This window comes from Phasianus colchicus, chromosome 1 (genome assembly GCF_987193195.1).
Source record: "Phasianus colchicus chromosome 1, bPhaCol1.hap1.1, whole genome shotgun sequence".
Lineage (NCBI taxonomy): Eukaryota > Metazoa > Chordata > Aves > Galliformes > Phasianidae > Phasianus > Phasianus colchicus.
In genome coordinates, this window is record NC_143436.1 from 195919021 (window position 1) to 195923410 (window position 4390).

Below are 4390 nucleotides of genomic sequence, written 5' to 3' on the forward strand. Positions count from 1 at the left end.
ATGTTAACAAGGGATTCCCAATGCCATGAGGTGGCAGTGGCACCAAGGGGTCACCAATGCCATGGGGTGGCACCAAGGGGTTCTCAATGCCATGGGGTGCCATCAAGAGGTCACCAAAGTATTGGGATGGCATCAAGAGGTCCCTAATACCATGGGGTGACAACCAAGGGGTTTCAACAACTTGGGGTGGCACCAAGGATGTCTCAATGCCATGAGGTGCCATCAAGGGGTCACCAACACCTTGGGATGGCACCAAGGGGTCACCAATGCCATGGGATGTTAACAAGGGATCCCCAATGCCATGGGGTGGCACCAAGGGGTCCCCGATGCCATTGGATGGCAACAAGGTGTCCCCAGCGCCATGGGGTGGCACCAAGGGGTTCTCAATACCATGGGGTGCCATCAAGGGGTCACCAATGCCTTGGGGTGGCATCAAGGGGTTCACCAATGCCATTGGGTGGCACCAAGGGGTCACCAATCCCATGGGGTGTTAACAAGAGGTCACCACGGCCATGGGGTGGCAACAAGAGGTCCTCAATACCATGGGGTGGCAACAAAGGGTCCCCAACACCATGGGGTGGCACCAAGGGGTCACCAATGCCATGGGGTGGCAATGAGGGGTCCCTAACACCATGGGGTGGCAACATGGGTTCTCAACACCATGGGGTAGCACCAGGGGGTTCTCAATGCCTAGGGGTGGCAATAAGGGGTCCCCAACGCCATGGGGTGGCACCAAAGGGTCACCAATGCCATTGGGTGGCACCAAGGGGTCACCAGTGCCATGGGGTGGCAACAAGGGGTCCTCAATACCATGGGGTGGCAACAAGGGGTCACCAATACCATGGGGTGGCACCAAGGGGTCCCCAACGCCATGGGGTGGCAACATGGGGTTCTCAATGCCATGGGGTGGCAACAAAAGGTCTCCAACTCCATAGGGTGACACCAAGGGGTCACCAATGCCATGGGGTGTTAACAAAAGGTGCCCAATGCCATGGGGTGGCAACAAGGGGTCTCAACACCATGGGGTGTCTCCAAGGGGTCTCAACACGATGGCGTGGCAACAAGGGGTCACCAATGCCATTGGGTGCCATCAAGGGGTCACCAATGCCTTGGGATGGCACCAAGGGGTCACCAATGCCATGGGGTGTTAACAAGAGGTGCCCAAAGCCATGAGGTGGCAACAAGGGGTCCCTGATGCCATGGGATGTTAACAAGGGGTCCCCGATGCCATTGGATGGCAACAAGGGGTCCCCAACACCATGGAGGGACAACATGGGGTTCTCAATGCCATGGGGTGGCAACAAAAGGTCTCCAACTCCATAGGGTGACACCAAGGGGTCCCCAATGCCATGGGGTGGCAACGAGGGGTTCTCGCAAACCCCTTGCAAACACACACAGGGCAATGCACGTACGGACATGCAAAGGAGCTGCATGCATGCACTCACTATATGTGCACACACACACACAGGGCACTGCATGCATGCATGCAGAGGAGCTGCATGCATATGCACTGTGTGCACACTCACATGCAGAGCAGCTGCATGCATGCACTCACTGTGCGCGCACACACACACGTGCACAAGGCAGTGCATGCACACACTGTGTGCACACAGACCTGCAAATGAGCTGCATGCGTTTGCACTCTCTACGTGCAAACACACATGCAAAGGAGCTGCATGCATGCATTCACACACAAACAGGGCAGTGCATGCACACACTGTGTGCAAACAGGCCTCCAAATGAGCTGCATGCATTTGCACTCACTACGTGCAAACACACACGTGCAAAGGAACTGCATGCATGCACAGAGACCTGCAAAAGAGGTGCATGCATGCGCTCACAATATGCACACACACGTGCAAATGAGCTGCATGCGTGCACTCACTGTGTGCACATAGACCTGCAAAGGAGCTGCATGCACTTGCACTCAGTACGTGCACACACATACATGCAAAAGAGCTGCATGCACGCACTCACTACATGCACACAGACCTGCAAAAGGACTGCATGCACATGCGCTCACTATGTGCACACATATGTGCAAAGGAGCCGCATGCACATGCACACTCACTACGTGCACACACACATGCAAAGGAGCTGCATGCATGCACAATGCTGTAGACACACACGTGCAAAGGAGCTGCATGCACACACTACATGCACACATGCATGCAAAGGAGCTGCATGCATGTGCACTCACTATGTGCACACATGCAAAGGAGCTGCATGCATGCACATTGCTGTAGACACGCACGTGCAAATGAGCCGCATGCATGCACACACACATGCAAAGGAGCTGCATGCATGCACACAGACCTGCAAAAGAGCTGCATGCACATGCACTCACTACGTGCACACGCACGTGCAAAGGAGCTGCATGCATGCACAATGCTGTAGACACACACGTGCAAAGGAGCTGTACGCATATGCACGCACACTATGTGCACACACGCATGCAAAGGAGCTGCAGGCACACACTCACTATATGCACACATACACACAGGGCAGTGCATGCACACACTATGTGCAAACAGACCTGCAAATGAGCTGCAGGCATTTGCACTCACTACATGCACACACACATGCAAAGGAGCTGCATGCACATGCGCTCACTACATGGACACACGCGTGCAAAGGAGCTGCATGCATGCACACACACATGCAAAAGAGCTGCACGCACATGCACTATGTGCACACACACGTGCAAAGCAGCTGCAAGCATCTGCACTCACTGTGTGCACACATGCAAAGGATCTGCATGCATGCACGTTGCTGTAGGCACACACATGCAAAGGAGCTGCATGCACACACACACATGCAACAGAACTGCATGCACACACTATATGCACACACGCATGCACAAGAGCCACATGCACATGCACTCACTACTTGCACAGACACGTGCAAAGGAGCTGCATGCATGCACATTGCTGTAGACACGCACGTGCAAAGGAGCTGCATGCATGCACACACACATGCAAAAGAGCTGCATGCACATGCACTCACTCTGTGCACACGCACGTGCAAAGGAGCTGCAAAGGAGCATGCATGCACACTGCTGTAGACATGCACGTGCAAAGGAGCTGCATGCACATGCACACTCACTATGTGCACACACACGTGCAAAGGAGCTGCATACACTCACTATATGCACACACACGCGTGCAAAGGAGCTGCATGCACGCACACAGACCTGCAAAAGAGCTGCACGCACACACTCACCACATGCACACACGCATGCACAAGAGCTGCACGCACACGCACGCACAACGCGCACACGCACGTGCAAAGCAGCAGCACGCCCACCCCTACATGCACACACGCACACACGCACACACACGCACACACACGCACACACGCACACACACGCACACACACACGCACACACGCACACACACGCACACACACACGCGCACACACGCACACACACACACACGCACACACGCGCACACACGCGCACACACACACACACACGCACACACGCGCACACACGCACACACACACACACACGCGCACACACGCACACACACGCACACACACACACGCACACACACACACACACACACACGCACACACACACACGCACACACACACGCACACACACGCACACACACACGCACACACACGCGCACACACACACACACACGCACACACGCGCACACACGCACACACACACACACACGCGCACACACGCACACACACGCACACACACACACGCACACACACACACACACACACACGCACACACACACACGCACACACACACGCACACACACGCACACACACACGCACACACACACGCACACACACACGCACACACACACACGCACACACACGCACACACACACACGCACACACACACACACACACACACGCACACACACACACGCACACACACACGCACACACACGCACACACACACGCACACACACACGCACACACACACGCACACACACACACGCACACACACGCACACACACACACGCACACACACACGCACACACACACACACACGCACACACGCGCAGCACCGCACGCCCCCGCACCGCGCATGCGCACAGAGCGCAGCCTCGCGCATGCGCACTGCCGCTCTCCCCTCTTTTCCCGCGCTCTCCGCCAGGCGGCGCCGTTCCCGCCCTTTTCCCGCCCCTCCCCCGCCCCCCCTCATTTTTTCTCCTCACACAACCGCAGCGCCGCTGCTCGGGGCCGCCCCTCCTCCCCCCCCCCCCATCCCAACACCCCCCCACAAGGAGCGGCATCGGCAGCCGCAGGAGGGAGGAGAATCGAGCGGGAGGGGGGGGGGTTGGTGCGCGTTTGTGCGTATAGCGAGGGGTCGGGGGGGGGGGGGATCGACGTTGAGGTGTTTTCTTTTTTTTTTTTTTTTTGGGGG